A 14,200-nucleotide genomic window follows, 5' to 3' on the forward strand; every position below is an offset into this window, starting at 1 on the left:
TTTATTTTTACTGCTAGTAAGTGTTCACCTTTTCTCTTCATTTTGTATCATCACAGAAGGAAGGGATCCCGGGTCCAGAGAGAACAAAGGGACTTTGTTTTTTAAATAGTATTGTTTGGAAGGAAGGCAAAGGAATTGTGGTTGTTGTGGTTTTATTTCTTTAACACTCATCTTAAGTCAGTATTTGCAAGCAAACTGAATGTGTCTGTATTATTATTATTCATTTGTGTTGTGATTACTCCAAAAACCTGAAACCTTTCCTTATGCTCTCTGAACAGGCCAACAGTACCAAACTCAGTTTCTGATAGATTCATGGGCCCAAGTACATGTTTTATCAGTCTATATTTAGCTCGGTGCAGAACAGGTGTCTTTGTTATAGCAGGGAGATAGGAGCATTTATTTTTTCCAATTGCTCTATAAAAAAATTGTAATTATCACATTGGTAAGTTCCTGATAAGTTCCTTATTATCCTGGAGCACCCACTTGGGAAACCTGGGTTTTTTGGCTGCCTTTTTTTTTTGGGGGGGGGGGGGGCGGGGGGACTGGTGGTGTTTCTGTGGTTTTGTTTTAAATTATATTATTATTTTTATTACTTTGGTCTTCTTTTCTCAGGTTCTCTTCTATTTCTATTCTTTTCTACCTAGCTTCCTCTGTAATTTTTTTACATTATTTCCATTCTCTGTCACCACTTATTTTTATTGCAACAGTCAGTCCCAAGGTAGCTTACACTTTTGCACTAGAAATTGTTAGCAGAAATTATTAATAGCTAATGCTCCTTGAAAATGGATGGGATATGTATCTGCAGGCTAAGGCAGTTTTTGATTTGTTCACCTGTAACTTACCTCTGGAAGCAGTTGTTTTGTTTAACATTGCTCAATAGAGTGCTGTACAAAAGCTCACGATGAACACATGTAAAGATTAGACTGTGGCCCTGAAGTTTGCCTTGTTACACTCACTTATTACAGCAGTTTGCCAGGCTTGTTTTGTAGGGCTAGGAAATAGGTTGCAGGATGACTGGCCTGTGACATTGTTTCTTCAGCTTCATTGATACATAAGTGGCAAAATAAGGAAAGAGTCATTAAAATGATTGGCTACTTTTTCTTCTTATTTTCTATTTAAACAGCTATCCCAAAAGACTGGCTGTCATTGAAAATTGACATTTGATTTTCTACTGAAGTGAATGCAAGTCACTCACTCTCTGATAAATCCTCAGATAATGAATATAATACAAAGTTTTTATATCAGCTTTGCAGGGATGTTCCTGGGCAACTAAAGGTTCTCATCATTTTTGGCATGCTGCATATTTCTCCTAGCAGTATTCTTCTTTCTCTTCCCTTGCATACACAGTTCTTCACTATATCTAGTAACTCAACCATTATATTTGTTAGAGATTGAGGAATTCTGCTTCCATAAATGTCATATTAATCTTGGAGCTGTATTGAAAATGTTCTTAATCACCATCATTATAATCCTTGTGCACAATAATTTATTGCGGTGGCTGTAGTCAGCAAATCATCTGTAGCATTTACACAGAAGAAGGCAATCTCACTTGCCTCACTATTGCATCAGTTGTTCTCTTTAGCAATTTAATTCTGCCTATCATGAGTGAGAGGCCTGTTGTGCAATGACAATATTACACTGCATTAGCTGGGGTATCCGTGAATAAAAAATGTGCTTCAGGTAATGTCTTCCCAAGCACCAAGAGAAGTAAAGTACTATGGTTTGACTTAATCAGAGTAATATAAAAGAAAGCAACATAAAACATTGACTATAACAAGCCAGACAGTGCCAGCAAACCAGTACAGTTGTGGAGAGGAGAAGAATTTGCCCTCTTTTTCTTTTTTTTTTTTTAAAAAAGCCACACAGAAAAACCTACCTGATAGTCTGTGTCATGCATGTACATAGACATTCTTTGATTATAATGCATTGGCAGAACTGGATATGGTAGTCTTACTAGCTGAAACCTGAAATTCCATAGATGTAAAAAACATAGCAAACTTTTTTGAACTTCAGAGACCATAAGGCTTCGGCTGTATTTTTTCTCATTTTGTGTAAGAAAACTCACAGAAGTTGAGACTGGAGATCAAAGGATATGCTCCTTTTATTTTCAGTGTGGCCAGGATTTCTCTCTGAGTTTGTGAATAAAACAAATAGTTAAAGTGTTTTTAAATTTGTTTTCCTACTTATTTTGCTGATGCCTTACGGTAAAAATTCCCAACAGGTGTAGTGTGATGGCCAGTGCATCTGCCCTGCAACCAGTCTAAATAGCCTGGAAAGAGTGAGGGACCCCAGAGAGTGGAGTATCACGCATGACAAGTCCAGCAGCTGGTCATAGCTATATTGGACAGAGTCAGGACTGCTCAGGGGGATCTGTCACATGCCATCAAATTTAACACAGAAAATCATGTGCCTCAGGTATCAAAAGTTTGGGAAACATTGTCTATAGTATCTAGGTTAATTAATTAGTCCTACTAACATGGATTAAAACATACAGTTGAGATTCTTTTCTTTGTGCAGTCAAGGATTTGTTGTCCTTTAAAAGGAAGTTCAATGTATCATCTATGTATTAAACTCTTGTGTGTATGCCTGGGCATGTAAATCTTTCAATTCTCATACAGAAAACTTGACATGTTTTTAGAAAGCCTTCCTGATCTCTTCTTGTCCAGAATTGGAAGATTTGGGTCAACAAATCTTGACATCTGCATTCAGGTTCTAGTCCTTAGGGAGCTGAAGACCTTTGAATAATTGAGTTCCCACTGTTCATCTCCTCCAGTGGAAAGCTATCAGGAAGCAAACATTTCTGATTAAACATGAGTTAGGGGAAAAAAAAAAAAAAAGTACCGTACACATATGCTGCTGTCAGTAAAAAAACACCCAGTCAGGCCTTTGCCACCCCACAACAAGCTGAAGATTCTGTAGTTCCAGTATTATCTTGGCTTATTTACAAAATCTAGTGAATTAAGGATTCACTGGTATGAATAAATACATCTTCCTGTGAATATTTACATAATTGCAGTAAAGCAGGAGTATCTGGTGCAAGTAAAAGGCTATTTCTTCAATATAAAATCATTTAAAGCATTTTAAAATATCAGAGTGTATCATTCTCAAAAAGTGCTGAGTAAGTGCATGAAGGTTGATTATGTTACAAGGTATGAATGCAAAAACTGCCACTAAAATACATTAGCATTCTCGAAAGCTATGATACCTAAATCTAAAACACAGCGAGTTTGCAAAAGAGATCTTAATCCTAATTAGAACTGGTCATAACTTATATAAAATAATATTTGCTTTGCATCTAGCCTTTTACTCATTTATTATTTTTCTTGATTCCTAAATCACTTGCCAAACAATCCTTAATTGCCCATGTAACTAGACTGGTTCCAATAGTTCTAAAGTTGAGTAAACTTTTAAGAACATGGTTTTGCACATTAAGCCATCAGTTAAGGCATTAAATATAACATATCAGACATAATCATTCACCATCATTAAAACTATTTTTAATGGGAACAGCTATGGCAATTGCCCATAGTTGTGAGGACAAGTGAGGTTAAGATTGGTAGTAATATCAGCATTTTTTCTTTGTGCTCCTATGCGCTAATGTCTGTTTTGTCACATAGATTTAAATTACTGAAAACAAAATAAAATCTGAAATCAAGACAAAGATACTTACGAGGCAGTAGCAAGAAGAGCTGAAGACTGTAGAGCTCATTTGGCTTTTAAGTTATGCAAGTCTCATTTTCTAGGAAGCTCTTATATTCTACTGACGGGCAATTTAGAAAATTCTTAGATCATTTTTTTGTCACTAATTGGGAGCCATTTAATTTATTCAGGCAGATAAGAGATGTGAGTGTGGGAACTGCATACTCTTAAGACAGTCAAGAATCAAGATGAAGAAGTTGGAGAAAAAGAGACCTAAGTTTCCTCACGCCAGCCTGAGATTTCTTCAGGACTTTGGTATGTCAATTAATCTCTTTGTTTTAATTTGTTTTAAAACCAGGAATAATTATATTTCTGTAGTCTAGAAGAGATTCTAGATTTAGGAGTGCTTGTAAAGCCTTTGAGAGGCTTCACTGGTAGATGTTCTAAATTATCACTATGTACTTACAAATATGCTCTCATTTTCTTAAAGGTTGATACTTCCTGGCAGCATTAACTCAATATTTTCAAGGGACAGATTGCTAATTAATTTTCTAATATTGTGGAAGCACACTAAAATTAATAAGTACGCAGTCATATTTAGCACAAATTACTTAACTCTTAAGTTTTGCAATACTGTATATTGGTACATTTTTCATATTATAAATATCTAATTTAAAGTTTAAAAAAGATTACATATGAAGTCACATAAGGCATAATATGGAAAATAGGCAGGGAAAGCCCGCTTCTACAGTTTGTGGAATTACAGGAACCAGGTGACGGATGGTACTTTCTCCTCTGCTTCATGTTGCCTCTGTATGTTGCTTCCAGCAAACAAACAAAAAACAAACCCCACAACACTTAGTTATAGTCCAAACCTCAACACTAAAGCCAATTCACCATTCTGAAAACTTCCTGCAGCTCTGATTGAACAGTTCCTGTCACATGTGGTTTAGTTCTATCTTGCTCTTCCTCCTTATTTAGACCCTTCATAGAATCATAGAATCATAGAATCATTTAGGTTGGGAAAGACCTTCAAGATCATCGAGTCCAACCATCAACCATGCCCACTAAACCATGTCCTGAAGTACCCCGTCTACGCGCTTTTTGAATACCTCCAGGGATGGTGACTTAACCACTTCCCTGGGCACCCTATTCCAATGTTTGACAACCCTCTCAGTAAAAAAATTTTTCCTAATATCTAACCTAAATCTCCCTTGCCTCAACTTGAGGCCATTTCCTCTTGTCCTATCTCCAGCCACCTGACAGAAGAGACCAGCACCCACCTCACTACAACCCCCTTTCAGGCAGTTGTAAAGAGCGATCAGGTCTCCCCTCAGCCTCTTCTTCTCCAGACTAAACAGCCCCAGCTCCCTCAGCCGCTCCTCACAAGACTTGTGCTCCAGGCCCCTCGCCAGCTTGGTTGCCCTTCTCTGAACACGCTCCAGCACCTCAATGTCCTTCCTGTAGTGAGGGGCCCAAAACTGAACACAGTACTCGAGGTGCGGCCTCACCAGTGCCAAGTACAGGGGAAGAATCACCTCCCTGCTCCTGCCGGCCACACCATTTCTGATACAGGCCAGGATGCTGTTGGCCTTCTTGGCCACCTGGGCGCATTGCTGGCTCATGATCAACTGGCTGTCAGCCAACACCCCCAGGTCCTTTTCTGCAAGGCAGCTCTCCAGCCACTCTTCCCCAAGCCTGTAGGGCTGCGTGGGGTTGCTGTGACCCAAGTGCAGGACCCGGCACTTGGCCTTGTTGAACTTCATACAATTGGCCTCATCCCATCGATCCAGCCTGTCCAGATCTCTCTGTAGAGCCTCCCTACCCTCAAGCAGATCGACCCTGCCTCCCAACTTGGTGTTGTCTGCAAACTTGCTGAGGGTGCACTCAATCCCCTCATCCAAATCATTGATAAAGATATTAAACAGAACGGGGCCCAACACCAAGCCCTGGGGAACACCACTTGTGATCTGCCGCCAACTGGATTTCACCCCATTCACCACAACCCTCTAGGCTCGGCCATCCAGCCAGTTTTTCACCCAGTGAAGAGTGCACTTATCCAAGCCATGAGACGCCAGTTTCTCAAGGAGTATGCCATGAGAGACAGTGCCAAAGGCCTTGCTGAAGTCAAGGAAGATAACAACCACAGCCTTTCCTTCATCCACTAGGCAGGTCACCTGGTCATAGAAGGAGATCAGGTTGGTCAAGCAGGACCTGCCTTTCGTAAACCCATGCTGACTGGGCCTGATCCCCTTCTTACCCTGGATTTACCATGTGAGCGCTCTCAAGACAAACTGTTCCATAACCTTCCCCGGTACCGAGGTCAGGCTGACAGGCCTGTAGTTCCCCAGATCCTCCCTCTGACTCTTCTTATAAATGGGAGTCACATTGGCAAACCTCCAGTCCTCTGGGACCTCCCCTGTTGACCAGGATCATTGAGAGATGATAGAGAGTGGCTTGGCAAGGACCTTTGCCAGTTCCCTCAGTACTCTTGGATGGATCCCATCAGGTCCCATAGATTTGTGAGTGTCCAGATGGCATAGTAGGTCACTAACTATTTCCTCCTGTTCTGCTCTTCATCCTTACCTTCCAGCTCAAGGGGTGGAGTACCCTGACGATAACTGGACTCACTATTAAAGACTGAGGCAAAGAAGGCATTAAGTATGTCAGCCTTTTCCTCATCTCTGGTTGCTACGTTCCCTTCTGTATCCATTAAAGGATAGATATTCTCCTTGGGATTCTTTTTACTGTTAACATATTTGTAAAAACCTTTTTTGTTGTCCCTTACAATAGTGGCCAGGTTTAGTTCTAGCTAAGCTTTTGCCTTTCTAATTTTCTCTCTGTATGATCTAACAAGATCCCTGTACTCCTCCCAAGTTGCCCGCCCTTTCCTCCAGAGATGATAAACTCTCCTTTTTTTTTTGACTCCTAGCAAAAGCTCCCCGTTCAGCCAGGCCGGTCATTTTCCTCGGCGGTTGGACTTGCAGCACATGGGAATAGCCTGGTCCTGAGCCATTAAGATTTCCTTCTTAAAGAATGTCTATCCCTCCTGGACCCCTTTGCCCTTCAGGACCATCTCCCAAGGGACTTTCTCAACCAGTGCCTCGAAGAGGCCAAAGTTTGCCCTCCAGAAGTCCATAGTGATGGTTTTGCTGACCACCTTCCTTGCCTCACCAAGAATTGAAAATTCTATCATTTCATGGTCATTAAGCCCAAGACGGCCTCCGACCATCACACCTCCCACCAGTCCTTCCCTGTTCGTAAACAACAGATCTGGCAAGGCTCCTTCCCTGGTTGGCTCACGCACCAGCCGTGTCAGGAAGTTATCATCTTCCACACACTCCAGGAACCTCCTAGATTGTTTACACACTGCTGTGTTGTATTTCCAGCAGATGTCTGGAAAGTTAAAGTCCCCCATGAGGACAAGGGCACACGATTCTGAGACTACTGCCAGCCACTTGTAGAACAATTCATTCGTCTCTTCAACCCAGTAGGGATGGTCTATAACAGACTCCCAGCACAATATCTGCCTTATTGGCCTTCCCTCTCATCCTCATCCATAAGAACTCCACCTTGTCATCAGAATTGTGTAGCTCTGTACAGTCAAAACATTCCCTAACATAGAGAGCCACCCCACCACCTCTTCTAGCTTGCCTATCCCTTCTGAAGAGCTTGTAGCCACCCATTGCAGCACTCCAGTCATGGGAGTCATCCCACCATGTTTCCGTGATGGCGACTAAGTCATATCTATCTCACTGCACGATGGCTTCCAGCTCCTCCTGTATATTGCCCATGCTGTGTGCAGTGGCATAGATGCATTTGAGCTGGGTTATCGAATCCACCCCTAACATCGGCATGCTGCCCCCAGGCTCATCTCTGGTGCACCTAGTTTTATCCCTTACGCCCTTTGAACCTAGTTTAAAGTTCTTCACAACAGCTTTGTTTTGTAGCCTTTTTATCTTCCCACTGTGTCCCATTTCTTTTGCTTTTTTTCAGCTGATGGCTAGCCTCTCCTAAATAAAATCCCTCACAGCTATTCAGTAATGGATAATTGGTACCTAAAGGAACTACAGCTGGTGGTTTATGCTATTCTTATCTTTCCATGTCTTCTGACTTTTCCCTCCCCTCGTGTCTTGAAGTTAGAATGTGTGTTTAAGTAGTAGGAGAAGCATCTGATACTTTACTGAGGTTCATCCAGTTGACTTAAATCTAGCAGATGTTTGTATCTGAAGTAGTTCAGACAACTAACAAACTGTTATCATTAACATATTCAGTGTGTTCTCTATGGTGAGCTCACCAGAGATTGTAAATATGATAAAATGGAAGGTAGAGTGACTGCTTTTCAATAATATGTATTTAAAATGTAGCAGCTACCTTGAAAAGTTCAGGACTAGCAGGAAAACCATTTAATCTAGGAGGATATCCTGAGTACAGAATAAATTAGCTTTGTAAACTGGGAGATCTTGTGAAGGGGAATAGAAGTGTCTGCATTTGTGTTTCATGGCAATACCACTTCAAGTTAAGTGTAAAAGTGTGGGAGAGAAAGGAAAGATGATTGATTTGGAACAGAGAGGCAGCATAGCCTTCTCAGAGGCAGTCTCATCAAAGGAGGTGGGAAGGTCCTCTAACCTTTAAATCTGAAGTTTGTTTCTGAAAGCCACTGCCTAGAGGTAGACTGAACCTAGATAATTATCTTGACTTCTACAGCTGATATTAAACTTCAAGAAATCATAAATGGCATCCAAAACAAGATGTTGGATACTAGGAGTAAATGACAGGATATATTTTCTTCTTTTATACTTTACTTCTTTAACACCCTGCTCAGTTTTGTAATCAAGAAGTTGATGCAACTTTGCTAAAATAAAATGTCTCATTTTCATTTTAAGCTTGACTGGTATTTAAAGTGGATTCAGGTAAATAACACACTTATATGGTGTTCCTACTTCTGCAGAGGGAAAAAATCTAAACAATGGGATGTAAGCAAATACATCATCTCTATGCCTAAATTTAAGCCGTTCTAAAATCTCAGGTGTTGTGTATATCCCATTCATGTGTAGAAGTCAGACTGGTGCCTGATATCCATAGTGTGTGAAGCCTACTCCTGTATTTATGAGTGGCTCTGGGAATGAACAGGTAGTGAAAGGACAACCTATGACTTGAGGAGAGCACATTTGCTTTTCAGAATTATAAATTACTGGCTACAATTTCAGTATAGAGCAGCTGGGTCTATAGAGTCCTCTCTACAATAGTTGAAAAACACCTCCTGAGTTTATAGTAATTTCCTTCACTTGTCAAATCCAGACCAATGATCTTCATGTAAAACAGGGACTTGTGTACATAGGAGTTCTGAACAAACATGTAGCAAAAAATTTCAATTACCATCACAATTAGCAAGAAAAGGCCATTTGACTTCCACAGACTAGAATTTTTCCTTATTTTTTTGAATGTTAGCTGTAACTTGTTTCCAAAGAATTATGCTATTCAATAAATGAATTATCTCCATTGCAGTCTTATCTAATTAATAAATTGAAATCCTCACAGAGAAGGAACAGAAAAATGTTCTTCTGACAATAGGACTTTCCTCTTCCTAGAGAAGAAAAAAACCCATATTTGAGTCTAGGCTTGTTGCACACTGAGTTTTATTTCCAGAAAAGTGTAGGACATGGTGGAAAAGCAGTTCAGAACCTTTAAGGAGCGAGGCGGTTCAGGAAAGATTTGGAAGATACGATGTCAAGACCATAGTAAAAAAGCCTGCTTTTTTTTTCAGCACAAGTTTCTCACATCCTTTTTGAATATTGCAGTTTTCCAAGAAGAAGCCTTGCACTTTTTCTCCCAATCCTACTTGATGACAATAAAAACTGCATGTAATCTATCTGCCAGATCACCCTCGTAACACATGGTTTTCCTAAAAATGGTTTCATTTTGCTCAAAAAATTTGTTTTCACATGATGTTAATAACAAAAAAATATATTCTGTAAATTCTTTACAAGATTTCAGTAGAACTTTTAGATATTATAATACTGCTGTGGTGCACAAAAAAAGGTCAAGGGTTTTTTTAATTAGTGTTGTTATGCCCTCCATTATGATTTTATCCTGAGTCTCATGCTTTTCAGTGTTTCATTTAAAGCTCCATCTCTTGGAAGAAATTTGTTGCACCAAATTCTTAGTTTGTTCATGGGAACTAAGGTTTTAAATAAAACATTGCATGCAAAGAGATACATAATGCTATCAATTCTCAAGATTTTATCTAGTCCTTTGCCCTCCAGGTTGTGGAGAAAAACCCAAGATCATCATTCTTACACGTTCAAATCAGATGGGAAATAAAAATAATCCAATCTATAAGATGTCTTTAAATTCATGAGTTCTTTTTTTTTTTTTTAAACAGTCTCATGATTTATTGTGCCTGGCTTGTGATTTTTGAGTGTCTGGCTTTGACAGTACAGTTAAATATAGAATGTTCATTCATTTTATTCAATTCAGTTTCTAAAACTTATCTGTCAAAATCTTTCTGCCAGTACATTCAGGTTTCCATTTAGCTAGCTGACCCCTTTTCAGAAAGACAATCAATCTTTTACTTAGCACAGTGCTATAATTTAATTAAATTGTTATGAATATACTTTTTTTTTAAAAAAAGGTATATTTTATTTTGTTATAATAATGTTCAATACTCTTTGTAAAAAAATTTTTTTTTTCTGTATTGCTTTCTTCAAGCCTTATGCTCTGCTTAAAATCTTCACTTAACACCTACTAAGACATTTTGTACTTCAGTATCCCCTTATCACTGAAACTATCTAGAGAAGAAAATGGAAATATCTAGGGTGTGTTTAAAAGTGAAAAGTATATAGATCTGTCAGGCTGGTGAGCAGCAGGAGGGGCTACTTATGGCCACTGCTAAATCTTTGCAGAGAGTAAAATGCATAGTATTTAATATCATTTAGGAGGTAACACAGTTTAGGTAGGCATGGCAGAATTTTTTTTTTTTAATTCATACCATGATATCTGATCCAGTAAGTATTCATCTTAATTGTGAAGTGTTAAGAATACCCATGGAAGGGGAAAAAAAAAATTCTTACTGCTGAATTGAAGTTACAAATTCAGACTAGCATAGTGGGGAGTAAGATTCATCTACCTCTTCCTCTGCATGTGAAAGGGCTTTCTAATCTCTACAATCTTTCTCTGTTTATTAGTACAATATTTGATTTTGGTACTCTCTTCATTTCTAAGCTGGTAATATAAGTAACCTTTATTATATCACTGAAATTGGAGTTTCTCTCTTGTTCTGATGAGAGAGTCATACCCATACTTTTACCCATAATTGATCTCATATATAAACTATCTAAAACACATCCGAGGCACATTAGTATAATCAATCACGCAGTTCAAAAAGGGGAAGTGCAAAGTCCTGCAGCTGGGGAGGAACAACCACCTTAGGCACTAGTGTATGCTGGGGGCTGATCAGATGGAAAGCAGCTTTGCAAAAAAATGGACCTGTGTGTCCTGGTGGACACCTAGTTGAACATGAGCCAGCATGTGTCCTTGCAGCAAAGAAGGCTAATGGTATCCTGGGCTGCATTAGGAGTGTTGCCAGCAAGTCAAGGAGGGCAATCCTTTCCTGTTATTCACTGCTAGTGAGGCCACAGCTGGAGTACGGTGTCCAGTGTTGGGCTCCCCAGTACAAGAGACACATGGACATACTGGAGAGAGTCCAGTGAAGGCCCACAAAGATGGTTAAGAGCATTTCTTCTATGAGGAAAGGCTGAGTGAGCTGGAATTGTTCAGCCTAGAGAAGAGAAGGCTCGAGGGGATCTTACCAATGTATACAAATACCTGAGGGCAGGTTATAAAGAAAATGGAACCAGGCTCTTTTCAGTGGTGCCCAGTGACAGGAAAAGAGGCAATGGGCACAAACGGAAACACTGGAGGTTCTGTCTGAACATCAGGAAACACTTTTTTAGTGCAAGGGGGACCGAGCACTGGAATGGGTTGCCTTCGGAGGTTGTGGAGTCTCCCAACGTGGAGGTATTCAAAAGCTGACATGGTCCTGGGCAACCAGCTCTAGGTCACCGTGTGTGAGCAGGGGAGTTGGACTAGATGATATCAGAGGTCCCTTCCAACTTTACCAGACTGTAAGTCTCTCAAGTATTATTTTCAGCTGGTTTTATTGATACAATATTTCCCAAATTTCATTTTTAACTGAGTCTTGGTTTGGGAATTATATCCCACTGAATTTGAAGAAGACTTATAAAAAGCAGATGAAAATCACTCTCCTATGCCTCAGTGTCTAAGCTAAGTAAGACTGAACAGTGAAAAGATTTACATTTGGTTTTTATTAGAGTTAGCTTCAATTCTATTTAAGTCAAGTCAATATCTGGGAGATGATACTTTTTTTTTTTCTTCAAAGTGCTGGTTTTCCTTAGTAGTCATCTGTAGCACCTGCATGTGCATAACTTTTGAAAACAGATCACTTATTAGAGGGCTTAGACATATCATCAGAGGTAACGTTTAGTTACTTTATCTTAAAATAAATATCAGTGCCCAGTATCTTTAATGCTCTGTTGGTTTATGGTCCACAGAACAATTTTGCTGTCTTGCCAATAATTCATTCCTAGTATGTGTTTTAGGGGAATGTGTTTTAAAACATAACCTTTTAGATTAAAAGCATCAATTAAATGAGGCAAATGTGCTATAATTACAACAGAGATACTTGGATATGTCTCAGAGAAGATTAACTTAAAAGCTAATTTTGAACACTTAAATGTCAGTTTAATTATTAATGGAAAATTTACTATTTGTCACAGATGATAAAATACACCTTCTAGACTGTAGTTATTCCTGTGAAAATTGGAAGGTGTCACGTATCTTGCTATTTGATGTCCTCTTGATTATGTATCTAGTCTAGTCCAATGGGGACTTTCTGTGAAGCTGACTGATCAGTCTTTATGCCATTTAATGTATGGCATATCTACTTGGAATGCCATGACATAAACAGTAGTTTCTGTTCAAGCAGAAATTCATGCTATGCATATTTCCATTGCAATGTATCTATCTTTAATTGCTGTATATCAGTGTCAAAAAAATGTGCATGTTTACGTTTCATAAGAATTAGATCCCAACATTTGAACATACAAATATTAATATGTCTGTACTGGGTTTACATGCCAAGGTTTTGGTAGCGTGGAGGCTACAGCTGTGGCTTCTGTGAGAAGATGACAGAAGCTTCCCCTATGTCCAATACAGCCAATGCCAGCCGGCTCCAACACGGACCCGCCGCTGGCCAAGGCCGAGCCCATCAGTGATGGTGGTTGTGCCTCTGGGAGAACAAATTTAAGACAGGGATAAAAGTTACTGTGGAACAGCAGCCGGAAGAGAGGAGTGACAATATGTGAGACACCAAGGTTGGTGAAGAAGGAAGAGGAGGAGGTGCTCCAGGCACCGGAGCAGAGATTCCCCTGCAGCCCGTGGGGAAGACCACGGTGAGGCAGGCTGTCCCCCTGCAGCCCAGGGAGGTCCATGGGGGAGCAGATCTCCACCTGCAGCCCGGGGAGAGAGGACCCCACGCCGGAGCAGGGGGATGCCTGAAGGAGGCTGTGACCCTGTGGGAAGCCCGCGCTGGAGCAGGTTCCTGGCAGGACCTGTGGCCCCATGGAGACTGGACCCCACGTTGGAGCAGGTTTGCTGGCAGGACTTGTGACCCTGCGGGGGACCCACGCTGGAGCAGTCTGTGCCTGAAGGACTGCAGCCTGTGGAAGAGAAACACGCTGGAGCAGTTTGTGAAGAACTGCAGCCCATGGGAAGGACCCACGTTGGAGAAGTTCATGGAAGACTGTCTCCTGTGGGAGGGACCCCACAGTGGAGCAGGGGAAGAGTGAGGAGTCCTCCCCCGAGGAGGAAGGAGCAGCAGAGACAATGTATGATGAACTGATCCCAACCCCCATTCCCCGTCCCCCTGCGCTGCTTGGGGGGAGGTGGTAGAGGAAACCGGGAGTGGAGTTGAACCTGGGAAGAAGGGAAGGGTGGTGGGAAGCTGTTTTACAATTTGTTCTTATTTCTCATTATCCTACTTTGCTGTTAATTGGCAATAAATTAAACATATTTCCCCAAGTCAAGTCTGTTTTGCCCGTGATGGTAACTGGTGAATGATTTCTCCCTGTCCTTATCTCAACACATGAGCCTTTCATTGTATCTTTTTTCTCCCACTGTTCAGTTGAGGAGGGGAAGTGATAGAGCAGCTTGGTGGGCACCTGGCATCCAGCTAAGGTTAACCCATCACAATGTCTCCCAATTTTGTAATCTCATACTCTTCCTGAGGAGGGTAGCATTCTGTTTGCGTTACAAGATTTCTGGCTTTAAGAGTCTTTTGAGTATATGTTTTGACTGGTGTCAGCTTTTCTTTTAAGGGTCCAAAAGACTGTGCTAGCAAATCAATACTTTGAAAAGAAAAGAAGCATTATCAGCTCATGGTCAAAGTAGCCTAGTAGACTGGAATTTATTGAAAAGGATATTCTGAGTGTTTAAATCCAGCCCTTTCCTATCATGGACAATCATATCATACAATCCTTTT

This window comes from Buteo buteo, chromosome 4 (genome assembly GCF_964188355.1).
Source record: "Buteo buteo chromosome 4, bButBut1.hap1.1, whole genome shotgun sequence".
Lineage (NCBI taxonomy): Eukaryota > Metazoa > Chordata > Aves > Accipitriformes > Accipitridae > Buteo > Buteo buteo.